This window comes from Amphiura filiformis, chromosome 3, assembly GCF_039555335.1.
Source record: "Amphiura filiformis chromosome 3, Afil_fr2py, whole genome shotgun sequence".
Classification (NCBI taxonomy): Eukaryota; Metazoa; Echinodermata; class Ophiuroidea; order Amphilepidida; family Amphiuridae; genus Amphiura; species Amphiura filiformis.
Genome location: NC_092630.1, coordinates 16,009,514 through 16,023,068, shown reverse-complemented (window position 1 = coordinate 16,023,068; position 13,555 = coordinate 16,009,514). Strand labels below are relative to the sequence as shown.

The following is a 13,555-nucleotide window of genomic DNA, read 5'->3' as shown; positions in this document are numbered from 1 at the left end:
TGTCTATGGCCGTTTTCATATATTTTGGGGTCAAAGGTCATTAGGGGTAACAACACGGCTGTGTTCGTGGGTTAGACCACAGCTTAGTCTAGTTCTTCTTAATTTCTCCAAGGCGTTTGACAAAGTGCCAAACCATTGCCTCCTCCATAAACGCAAGTTCTATGGCATACATACATACATACATATACGAATTTATATTGCGCCTTATCATCAAATATCAAGGCGCATTACAATATACTTAAACTACAAAAGACTTACGCTACAAAAAACATGGAATATAAACAAAAACAATATTATGCAACAGGAAATAAATGTGATTTGAGGAGTTCTTTGAACCGGTTTAGGGTGGGGGCCTCACGGATATATGCTGTGGAAGAGTATTCCATATCCGTGGGCCAGCAACATGGAAAGCCTGATCCCCTAGGCAGCGGTTTGTATATGGAATGTGGAGTTTGGTTGTATCAAGAGAAGAACGAAGTAAATGATGTCTGGTGTTAACAGATGAATAAAGATGAACATAATCCTGCAAATAAGTTGGAGCTAACCCATGCACACACTGAAATATGATGGTGAGAAGTTTAAACTTTATGCGTTCTTTAACTGGAAGCCAATGAAGCTCAGTAAGATGAGGAGAAATATGATCACGTCGCTTTAAACCACAAATAAGACGGACGGCCCGATTTTGAATGCGTTGAAGCTTGTTAAGATTAGTTTCTGTAGTTCCAGTTAAAAGTGAGTTGCCATAGTCCAGGCGAGATGTAACAAGTGCACGAACAATGTGATTACATGAGTCATTATCTAAATACCTCCTAATGCGTGAAATGTTCCTTAGTTGAAAAATCAGAGTTTTACACAAATGAGAGACATGAGTATTCATTGATAATGTTGAGTCCAGGTGAACACCTAGATTGCGAACGGATGTAGATGGCATTACAATAGAATTTCCAACTGTCAGATGATCGGTAGAGTATGTTCTGGTATTATGTGGTGAACCAAATAAAATGAATTCAGTTTTATCCATATTTAACTTTAATTTGTTTAATTTCATCCAGCAACTAATTTCCTGTATACAACCTTGAAGACGATGAATAGCAAAAATGTTTTCACCCGGTTTCTTTGGATCATAGACACAGTATATCTGGGTGTCGTCGGCATAAATGTGAAAAAATAAATTGTGCTTTCTAATGATGTTACCAATTGGTTGGATATACGTAGTAAATTGAAGAGGCCCCATGATGGATCCTTGGGGTGTTCCACATTCAAGTTTGATTTCTTCAGATAAAGTTTCATTAATGATAACACGACTGCTGCGATTTTGCATGTAGGATTTAAACCAATCCAGTGGGGCACCAGACACGCCAAAGGTTTTACTGAGGCGACCGAAGAGAGTAACATGGTTGATGGTGTCAAAGGCGGCCGTAAGATCTAACATAGCCATAAGAACAACTTTGTTTTGATCGAGCATACTCAAGATGTCACCTTTAACTTTCAACAACGCAGTTTCAGTGCTGTGTCCTTTTCGGTAAGCACTTTGAAAACTCTCAGATAAACTATGATCATACAAATGGTCCTTAAGTCTGGTAGCCACAATGGATTCAATAAGTTTGGCAAGAAACTGAATATTTGAGATTGGCCTATAATTTTTCAAAACATTAAATTTCAGTAGAAAACCATGGTGGTCACTGATGCATGGGCCTAGCAAGGCTACCACACACAAAACTACAGTGAACAGCATGGTCCTTGGTTCAGATCAATATCCAATTGTTGAGTCAATAGAAATCCAATTGATTTATTTCAGGCAAGGCTGTACATAGAGATGATGACAAGTCTGCAGAATTCACATGCATCATTATACAGTTAGGCCTACACAGTCAGAAATAATATAAAAATCACTCCAAAATGAGAGAAGTCAGGTAATTGCACTTTCAGTCACTGAAAACTATACATTAACAGAGACCCTCAGTGTCAATCTGGTGTTAATCCGATATCTAGAACAGTAAAACCAAATGAAGAAAGTAGGAGCTCAAAAATAGGCAGCCTGCATACTGGCGCACTAGGATTATCAGGGCGCAGGACAGACTTTATCATGTTTGCCTCCCTATGCATGAGTGCGTATATTTATGGCCTTTACAATATTATCTTATCACAGGGAACTTGGCAGATTTGGTCCAGTACTGGGCCAGTGTTGGGCCACACCTGGAACCGGCGATTGAATCAACAAAAGGACCTTTCGTGTGGTCCAGCAAAAGTGACACTTGGATTGGACCATATGTGTGAGCCGCTTGCAATGGGCCACATCAAGCCACTTTTGCTGGCCCAGAGCTGGTAGTACCACGAGCTGTCTTTAAGTTTTCATAAAAATTCTAATCAATCACCGGATGTGTTTAAGCTTATAAAAAGTAAATTAGATGCCGTTTACAAGGTTTTTATTCATATATCTTGGCCCAAAAGCATATACATATTTAACAGAATGTTTGAGGATTCAGGCTGACCACTGACGACATCGAATAGGTATGTATAAACTATTTAAAAAAATCTTGTAATTTCACATGCATAAATCTCATTTGGTTTCATTTTCCGCGAGCGGAGAGTGTCATGTCATGCATGTCAGCTCAAGAACATGAATTATGAACACGATGTAGGACTAGAAGATATGAAAATGACATATTTGTGGTAAATATGCTGACTGAATTTGAATCCACGATTAATGGAACAGTTTATTAAATCATTAGAAGACGCAAGTTCATTCTGGTGAATGTATGACTTGCATTGGCATGCCGCCTTGCAATGCATTTTAGGTGTTCCACTCTTTTGCAACCCTTACGAAAATGGCACGCAGTTTTTGAACGCATGCAGCATGCAAGCAGCAGGCGTGCCGCACCGCATGCAGCACGCGTGCAGTTGGTAGCGTGCGGATGCGTATATTTGGAACGAGGCACGCATGCAGGGAAGCGTGCAGATGCTTGCTGCATGCGTGCAGGTCATGAGCGTGTGCAGTTTGCATGCAGCATGCAAACCCATTAGCGTGTACTGCATGCGTGCAGCACATACTGGCCATATATATGCGAGACAAAATCATGAAAAAAAATATAAAAAAGAATGGTTAACAGTGTATACTGTCCATACAATTAGTCTTACATAACCTGGCTATCCATTTCACAATGAACCAAAATTGCCTAGCTTAATTTTATACAAGTCACTTATCTAACTTAACCTACCTGATTTTGAACCTGGGACCTTCTGCATGGGAGTCTGATGCTTTACCATTTGAGCTATTGGGGTATACACATTTGGTTAAGTGTTTTAAGTTAATATAAGCAATATTTTGATGACTAAACCGGCCAAAGTGCATCATTTTATGAATATTGATCAAATTTACTGTGAATATTGATAACATTCACTATAAAAATGTTGAATTTTGTTTTGATTTTTTTGATTCATGAATGGCATACCAACATTGGCCCAATATTGCAATGCCAACTATCGAAAAAGGAATTGCATTCCAACATTGGGCCAATCATGCAATGCCTACTATCGAAACAGGAATGGAATTCCAACATTGGCCCAATGTTGCAATATCAACTTTCGAAACAGGAATGGCATTCCAACATCGGCCAAATGTTGCAATGCCAACTATCGAAACAGGAATGGCATTCCAACATTGGCCCAGTGTTTCAATGCCAACTATCAAAACAGGAATGGCATTCCAACATTGGCCCAAAGTTAAATGCCAACTATCGAAACAAGAATTTGCTTGCCCTCCCTCTAGACCTGCCAAAAATGCTTGCCCCCTCCCTGTTGGCCTGCCAAAATTGCTTGCCCCCCCTCCCTCTTGGTCTGCCAAAACTCTTGGTCTGAAGGTTAAATACCGGTACTTAGAAAATTTTGGTCCGAAGGCTAACTTATTTATTCATTGTAAACATTTAAATTTCACTTCTAGATCATTGCCAAATTGTGACTTGATGTCAGTTGTGTAAAGGTGAATTAGTCATTGAAAATCCTGCATGCATGCAGCATTTTACCTTTACTGCTTCTGGAAACCCTGTATGCGTGCAGCATTCTAACTTTGTGATCTGGAAATCCTGCATGCGTGCAGCAATATGCGTGCTGCATGCAAGATGCGTGCAATTTGCATGCAGTCCTACAGTCCGCACACAAGTGTAGTCTGCACGTAATTTGCGTACAGATTGGTAGTCTGCACGCAGGTTCTGCGAGCAAATTGTGTGCGCGGTGGATATTTGTGTGCGGTGCCTGCATGCACACAGCTGGTTCGCACACATGAACACGCAACCAGCAGGCCTTGCTTGCATGCTGCACACATCTGCACGTGTGCTGCACACTGCCGCACGCGTGCTGCATGCTGTCGCACACATTTTTCATTGCTTGCGTTTTCGTAAGGGAAAGAAGAGAAGAGAAAGAGGGGGAAAGGAGAAAAAGAGAGAGGAGAAAAGGAGAAGAGAAATACTTACATTGCACATAGGCCCGTGCCTAAAAACGGACATTTGGTTCGTAAGTAGGCCCTATAATTATATAGGCCCTAGGCTAGGCCTGTGATTAATTTAGGCATTACTTGAAGGCGGGTCCTCGGCACAAAAACATGTGAAAATTACTGCTGGCCCGTCGACATGCCTATTAAGACTGACTCTGCTTACTTCAACATCGATCCATGATTTAATTGCGAGTCTCAAGTTTTATAGGCCTAAATGCCCGGGGGGGGGGGGGCACTGGGCACTAAGGTCATGTTCACATATGAATTATTTACCCGGGACCCGGGTTAATCCGGGTTGTACCCGGGTCCCGGTTCAAAAATTTCTGTTCACACTATAGCCACTCTCATGAAGAAAATTGACCCGGGTTGATTATTTTACCTAAGCCTACTGATGATGCAGGCGTATACGTATTCTGTCATTGACTATTACCGGTATATATAACCACAGAGTTCCAATATCTGTGATATAACAGGCTCCCGGCCTAATTATACTAATTTTTTTAATTTTATTTTCAAATTCCACCTTATGTAATTTATCTAGTTGCTTCTTGTAGCTGTTTTGGGTTAAAAACTCACAAAAACAATTATTGTTACTTCTTGATTCGATAATACTAGTAATTTGTTTGCATGAAAATAACTTTCTTATCTCAGGAATAGATGTTTATTGATTTTATTGCCAAAGAACTGAATCATTCTTTTCCCAGTGCAGACAGAAACAATAGAAATGGGGTGATAATGGTTGCGTTTACTTCTAGTAATGCGGGTCAAACAGTGAATTTCTGTTCACACTACAATTGACCCGGGTCATACCCGGGTTTGACCCGGGTTTTAACCTACTCTTTCCTAGGTTGAAAAAAATTGACCCGGGTCGATTTTTTTGAGGTTTTTTCCTGTTCACACTTATAACCAACCTGGTCTAACCCGGGTTGTACCTGGACCCAGGGCAAAACAGGCATAGTGTGAACACGACCTAACATGTAAAGGTGGTACGGGTATGTGCGGCGGTCAAGGGTCCCTTTTTCAGGCTCTCCGGCAGTTCCTTAAGCCCCACATTTGCAATATGCTCCAGTTCATTGAGCCTCAAACTCTGACAACTGTAGCTCTTTAGCTAAAATTTGGAAATTTTTAGCTCCAAAGCCTATAATTTGGCCGATTTTAGTTCACAGAGCCCCACAAATATGTTGAAATTTCAGTTCATCAAGCCCCTATTTTGACCCAAAATTAGTTCTTAGTTCCCAAAGTTCGGCGCTCCGCGCCGCACACCCCTACCAAAATTTTAGTTGAGTGCCCCCCCCCCGGGCCTAAATGTCGCTTGTGTAACATTAAAAATTTTGCAAATTGAGTTTGCCCACCCCCTTTTTGATAGTTTAAAAATAATGCAGCAAATGGCTTCAATTGGACATTCATTTTCCAACTTCTGTGTGGGGAACATCCCCCTCAGGCTCGGACACCTCCTGCGTAGTGGATAAACAAGTGGCCAGGCATTTTCGCTTCTGCTTTCGACATTTGCCAATTAAAACTTGTCCACAAAAGCCCCACAAAAGACTTCATGGACTGCTAATTTTCACACATTCTCGGCTTTTTCAAACTAAGATTTTACAAACTATAGTGCAAAAATGGTCCACCAAATCGCTTCAATTAGGTCTTCATTTGGCAAAAGTTTCTTACTTCTGAGGGGGAACATGATCACATCAACCCTCAGACACCCACCCTGCGTCGCGCAAGTGCGACGCGATGGCCGCTATGCGGCAATTTTAAAAATTTTATTACTTTTTCTGAAATTGGGCTCTTGTTGGGCATCCAGTTTTATACGCCTTGCGCCGGGGTGTTTAGGCCTATTCTATTTTGAACAGCTTATTCTGAACTGCATACGGTACTTAATTTTGTTTAAAAGCTACGGTATAGCTTTTTTGCATTTTTCAACCCAAATATCAAGTCACTTTTCAGGAATGCCAGCCGGGTAAAATGTGTGTTAATAAATTTTATCACCATTAGAAGCTTTGTCCAAAAGTGCTGTACCTTAAAATCATATGGCCTCTTTAAATCTTAAATCATGACTCTTATTGCAGCCTCTCTGCTTATAGGCCTATGTATTTACATGTAGAAAAGTAGAAAAATCCAAATAATATGTATTTCATGCTGAAATGGCTTGTGGTTTGCTGGAGGTCATAGGTCAAAACCTATGGGTCGGGGGGACAAGCAATTTTGGCGCACATTCTTGGGGCGCCTTTTAAATAAAATGCTCTAAAAGGCTTAGGAAAACAAGCGATTTTTGGCGGGCCGGTGGGGGGGGGGGGCAAGCGATTTTTGGCGAGCCGTTTGGACATTTTACTCCCCATGGGTGCTCATAATTATTGCACAGCCCCAGACAAGAATAAAGAATCGGAACATGTGTTATTTAGTGACTTTTTAAATAAATACTGCGGTACTGAAAATGATATGAATAAACATTTAGATGACCAAAATGTTTATTACTTTGTATCAATATTTTATTTTGTTGTTTCAGATAGGAATTGAGGAATGGGTGATTCTCTGAAAAGAGTAACTTTTAAGTCCCGCGACTTCCGGCGCTCATAAAAGTTTTAAAAGCGGATTTTTTTTTTCTTTTTTGGCTTAGTCATGGACTTTTGTATGTATAAAAATAGTTAAGAACATCCAAGTGGGGAAAAATTAATTTCTTGGAGTCAAAAAATTCTTCAATATCTGACGACCCCCCTGAAAACCCCATGTCCCGATGTCACGCACCGAATTTTAGTGATTTTGTAGTATTTTTGTGAGCAAGTGTGGGAAGTGAAAATTACCACTGACTGGGGTAAATATCATGTCTAAGAAGGTTTAAATGCTTAAAACCACTTCTAAAGTCAATATTATGGAATAATTAAAAAATTTGTGTCAAAAAATTGCTGTCCCTTGGTTTTGCATCATTGCCGTCACATTGGCATCAAAACGACTGGAGGTGAAGACCAAATATCAGAGGTCAATAATTTGACCCTGTACGATGCCTTTTAAAGACGACGAAAAACATCAACCCGGAATAGGTGCACATTGGCACTCTTTTCCTGCCAATTTTGAGGGTATCTTCAAGTATACACGCGCGTACCTTTATTCAACATCATCTCCAAACGTTTCTGATCAATTTGATATAAGTCTTATTGTTGAAATTTTCCGGAAAATAATGATGGTTGAATATGTCCCACAAGCTGTTGTGGTGATATGTAACACGTGGGTAAGATTAACCCTGCTATTAATCGTAAGCAATGTCTGAACCATCATCTCCGCTACATCAGTTGGCGTCACAATTTGCGGTGGCGGAAATGATTCTCTATAGGAATTCGTGTAGAAATATCATCTCCGTCACATCACCATCATCTCCATCACATCACCGGATCTTGAGATACAGCGAAGTCCAATTTAGTTTATCAGAAAATGCTTACCAATTCTAGACCTTCTCATCTGTATGAATTTAATTTTCAAGTAGTGTGAAAACATTACTGAAATCAAATGTCTGTGACGGAGATGATTCTCTATAGGAATTTGTGTAGAAATATCATCTCCGTCACATCACTATCATCTCCATCACAGCATTGTCATCTCCATCACAATTGTTGTTGACCTTTATTTGACCTTTGGCCCAGACAACATGGAATTTACTATTTGGAAATGTAATTGATATTGTATGTGTTTACTATGTCAATAGAAATTTATTTAGTTATTTCAAGCAAGCAAAATTATGAATATACTTAAGTTTGTATAAAAAAAATACTAACAGACATGACATTTTCCGTACAGCCTGCCTCTCATTGTCCCAACTAAATGACGAAAGTACAAAATCATATTATTTTAAAATGAAAAAAGCAAACATGAATCAAGCAACTTACAAGTTATCCATAAAACTCATAATTAAGAGTTTTAACACATTTTTGTCCTTATTTCTTTTTTTTTTTTTTTTGTGACGGAGATGATGCTCACCTGGCACAACCTGCAGATTACGCCCTCTATAATATAGAGGGCGCCCTAAAGATTGCGCCAAATATTGTTTTCATGCACTAGAGACTTACATCCTTACAGATATGTAAAGGAAACATTTTTATAATCATTTTCAAATTCATATTTGCCTATCTTCAAATAGTACACCTTTTCAGAGAAATACCCGAATATCACATCAGAAAGTATCGTGACTTGATCAACATCATTCACAGAGCCAAGTATGAAAATGGTTACATGGTGACAGTGAAAGCAGAATTGGAATGACTTCAAATCAATCCACATCATAGATGTGTCACTATGTGTTCCTGTTCAAATGTTGTTGAAATTGCATTGATTTTGCATATTTTCAACCGTGACTATAGGAATACATGCCATTCAGACCGGCCAACCAGGCTAGAATATTTGCATACTAGTTTGAGGATTGACTAGTTTATGGTTAGTCAAGCGCAAGCTGGGCGGACTGGTAAAGAAGGTAGATGGACTAGCTTAACGTTAGTCAAGCCGGCTTGACTAGATTGCTCTACTAGCTTCAAGTTTAAATTTTGCTACTCTGTGGTATATATGTGACCACTGACCCAACTCTAAGCGGGGAAACACAACTGTCAACTGTCAGAGTCAACTACTGATACTGTACTACACGTATACACTGCACTGCGGAGCAACACCTCAAGTTCTTACCCCAATGTCCTGGAATTAAATGCATCAAGATTTTGTAGAAGATGTCTTCCGCTACAATGTAAGTCTTGCTTTGTGTTGATTATGTAAAGTTGCAATTATTATAATATTACATCAGAAAGACCAAAAATAATGTCATGCATATGCCGGCATAACAAGCCATCAACATGCCAGTCTTTATGATGCATGATGCAGTCATGTCTACAGTAGAATTCAACTCGACCTTTGTAGGACTTAAACCCCATTAAAAGCTATTAAACCAAGATAACACTCATTGAAAACAGCTCAACTGATTAAATCATATCTTCTCTGGTTAAATACACACAACTTTCAGTTGGGTGAACGATTATAAAGCGAGCGCTGGAGAAAAATTGTGTGTGGTCTTTGTTTACGAAATGAGACAATACGTGCTTATTGTTAACCAGCGTTCTTGAAAATGAGAAACATGGTGGTTTGCAGACTTAACACGGTTTGGAAATAATTTCTTCATATTTTTTGGTGTTATCTGTCGTTTACATATCCTTCCTAAAACACCGAAGTACGCATATTTCCAAACATCTAAATTAGCTAAAAATTTAGGACATGTTACAAAACTATATTGTCTAGAATTTTAGAAGAGTACTTTTAATATTGGCCGGTTATTTTTCACACAGCGACGTTAACTAGGCAATGTACTATTACCTATAACATTAACCAAAACACCAAAGTACGCATATTTCCAAACATCTAAATTAGCTAAAAATTTAGGACATATGTTACAAAACTATATTTTCTAGAACTTTAGAAGAGTACTTTTAATATTGGCCGGTTATTTTTCACACAGTGACGTTAACTATAGGCATATCCCCATACTTTTAACGTAGGCTATTTGTAGAGGTCACGCGTCAATGTGAAAGAGCACTGTCTCTTGTGTATAGGAAAACGGACAGTAACTGCAGTATGGTACATAGCAGCTAGTACAACACTGTGATACAACATGTAGGCCTGTGTACTATTTTTTTTTTAGTTGTATAGCAATACATGTAGTGCCAGCAATACACCCTAGATGCAGGCCCGTACGCAGGGGGTGCGGGGGTGCAAAAGTATACAAAAAGTCCCAAAATATGACAATTTGCAAGCGTAGCGAGCAAAAAAACAGGTTTTTTACGCTTTTTTGGCCAAAAATGTCAAAATTTTTGAGGAAAAGTCCACTTTTTACAAAATTGCACCCCCCCCCAAAAAAAATCCTGCGGACGGGCCTGCCTAGATGTGTACATGCCCTTGCAATTGGCCCTTGGCCCTAAAAGTTCAAGCCATGGCACCATATTTTACCTTTAATGATTATTATTATAAGCACCCTGGTGGTATTGATAAGCTTGTGGGGCCCAAGTTATCCAATAGTCCAAGTTAAATTAAGGGCTGTGTAATGAGCACTGACATGCCTGAGGTAAAATTGGGTAGGGGCAAGATTATTTTGGCCAGCCAAAGGGGGGGGGGCAATTTTGGCACTGCTCCGATAAGGGGGATGACTCCCCGGGTGAGGGCAAGCAATAATTGGCACACATTCATAGGGCGTCTTTTAAATAACATGCTCTAAAATGCTAAAAATAAAATGCTCTAAAAGTGGGCCTTGGCCGTAAAGTTCAAGAGCAATTTTTGCCAATTAGCTAATAGGGGGGTGGGGTGGCAAGCATTTCTGCCATTTGAAAATTCCCTCAGGGGGCTCACAATTATTGCACAGGGCTCCCCTTAATATAAATTTATCAAAGGCATAACATATGATGATGATGATTGTCAGAAAATTCAAAACAACCCCTGTTGCAGATTGCATTTTGAGCTTTATTTTACCCTTATTTTGTTCTAAACGATTGAATTAAAACAGGAATTTGGATTGAAAAACTAGCCCTATTTTCACAATTTTGACTTTCATGAACACTTGAATAGGTCTATTAAGTACAGTGGCGGTGCCAGAATTTTTTTTTTCGGTGACATGGCCCCTGAAATTCACTCCCCCCCCCCATGAAGGGGGAAGTGAATTTCAACAAATTTTGCCCAAAATTGCTGCAAAAAAAAAATTCATTTAAATATATCATACCGTACCTTAAATTAGCAACAACTTAGGCAAAAAAATGCTATGTGCATGGTCTGCAATTAATTACTTTTTAATTCCTTGAATTTTTTTATAGGCTCTGTGGCTGACGATGCAACCGTGAAGCTTGAAAGACTCAACGCCAACATATACAACTAGTCTGAATGATTTCGTTCAAATACCAAAGGTAACTGAAAAATGTGTGACCAGATCAACAGCCTCATCCGGTCATACTGTTCTTTATCCTAGATCAAAATGGAGACATTTTGCATCAGAAGAAACCTCATGTATTCTCATAATCCCCGTGATATTTTAGACCTGAAATATGTTCCGTTTAGCATGTTTAGATGTTATAAACTGGTTCTCAGTGGCAACATCAGGAATTGTTTTCGGGGGGGGGACGGGAGCGAATGGGGGGCACAATCTTCTAAATTTGCACAAAATTGCTGCAAAAAGTGAAATTTTCTGTAATTTTAGTTCAAAAACTGGGGGAGTAAGAAAAATTCCCCCTGTAGTGCTGCCACAGATTGGTTTTTGGGGTTGGCAAAGTGAATGAGTGCAAAATCATCCAATTTTGTGCAAAATTGCTGCAAAAAAGTGATCATTTTTCAGAAGTGGGGGTGGGGGGAAGAATATTGAGGGGAAAATGCCCCGGTGCCACCAATGATGGTTCTATGGCCATTATGAAACACATTTTTGGTTCTAAATGTTTATGTTGCTTGTGCAATTTAAGACAGTATACTATATTTGTATTAAGTACTGTCCCTGATAGTGGACTTTAAAAAATGGTGTGGAAATACATGACCAACCAAAATTTTGGAGGTGTAAGAACTTCTTAAAGTTTCCTGCCCGTTGTCATTTGTCAAAATTAAGCTCCCATTTTGAAACATCAAAAAAAATTGTTGTTGGTTTAGGGATGAAATCCATAAAACTCGACTGGCGGTTGACCGCCTGTTCTTTTGCTATTGTTTTAAACAATGGCAACTGGACAGAACCGCCAGTCAAACGCCGGTCGAGTTTTGATTTCAGCCCTTAATTGATGGGACTATTACAGAGCCTCTGAATTGACACGGAAGAAAAAGAACTATCTTGGGGTCCGACATAGTAACTTGAGGGCCCAACTTAGTAAGTTGGGTCCTGAGTTACTAAGTCGAGCCCCAAGTTACTATCTCGGGCTACGAGTTACTATCTTGGAACCGGGTTACTAAGTCAGGGCCCATGTTACTATCTTGGGGCGCTCGAGTTACTATCTCAGGCCCCAAGTTACTGTCTTGGCCCCCAAGTTACTATTTCAGGGCCCAGAGTTACAAAGTCGGACCCATAGTTTTTTTCTTCCATGTCACTTCAGGGGCTCCGTACAATATACATGTATTAAAATGTAAATAAAGTAAATTATTTTGATGATCCTGAATTTCGAATTTTTCACTGGTACTTTTTTCAGAAAACCGCCAGATGTGAAAGCGGGAATATTCATTTTGCTAATTGAAGTTTAACTAACAGTAACTTTTTGCATAATTTGCTTACAGGTGCTGCTGAAATGTGACCCAACTGTGGTAGGAATAGACTTCCAACAATTCCAACTCATAAAGAAGAAAATGCTGTATATCCTGCATACATCAGCTGTGCAAAATAACGAGTTAAGCTGTTACACAAAAAAGTCATGTGAAAAAAGAACCTTGCACTAATTTTGCCTGTCAAAGATGGATTTATCTGAATCATGCACATGAAACTTTTCTGATTTATGATTTGATGCACATTCAAAATGGATCCATCAAAACTTTTGATTGTGTGACTACATTATTGTGAATATGAGTGACAAACTCATTTACCTTCCAACTATAACCCTTATCAGACTATCCAATCTGCAACTGCATGTATGGTTAAATTAGGGTTGTCCGGCAGGCTGGACTAGCTTGGAGGTTAGTCATGTCGGATCGACTAGTTTGAGCATGTTAGTCAAGCCAGCTGGACTAATGTTACATTAGTCCAACTGGCTTGACTAGCGCCATGTTAGTCCAGATGGGCGCCAGTTGGGCTAACTTAAGTCAATAACTAGTCGAGTGACTAACATTAACTAGTCCAGCGTGCTGGACTAACATCGAACTAGTCAAGCGACTAAGCAAAAGCTAGTCAAGCTGGACTAAGATAGGTTAGTAATCCTTGTTAGTCCAACAGTACTGACTAGCTTAAAGCTAGTCCAGGTGGGCACCATCTGCATGTCTATGGTCAGATCTTCATGGCTATGGCCAGAACCATAATCTCTGGGTCATATAAAATTATCTGGGTCATATAAGTTTTCAATATTTCAAAGGAGAATTCCCTTGCTTTCTATTGTT

The 13,555-nt window shown here is 39.5% G+C and overlaps 1 long non-coding RNA gene across 1 annotated transcript; it reads left to right on the top strand.

Annotated features, from left to right (window-relative positions):
- The first annotated feature begins 9,076 nt into the window (after positions 1-9,076).
- Positions 9,077-13,115, top strand: LOC140147640 (uncharacterized). Its single transcript, XR_011858371.1, has 3 exons — positions 9,077-9,212; positions 11,317-11,406; positions 12,746-13,115. It is a non-coding gene; the product is annotated as an uncharacterized lncRNA (long non-coding RNA).
- The last annotated feature ends 440 nt before the right edge of the window (positions 13,116-13,555 follow it).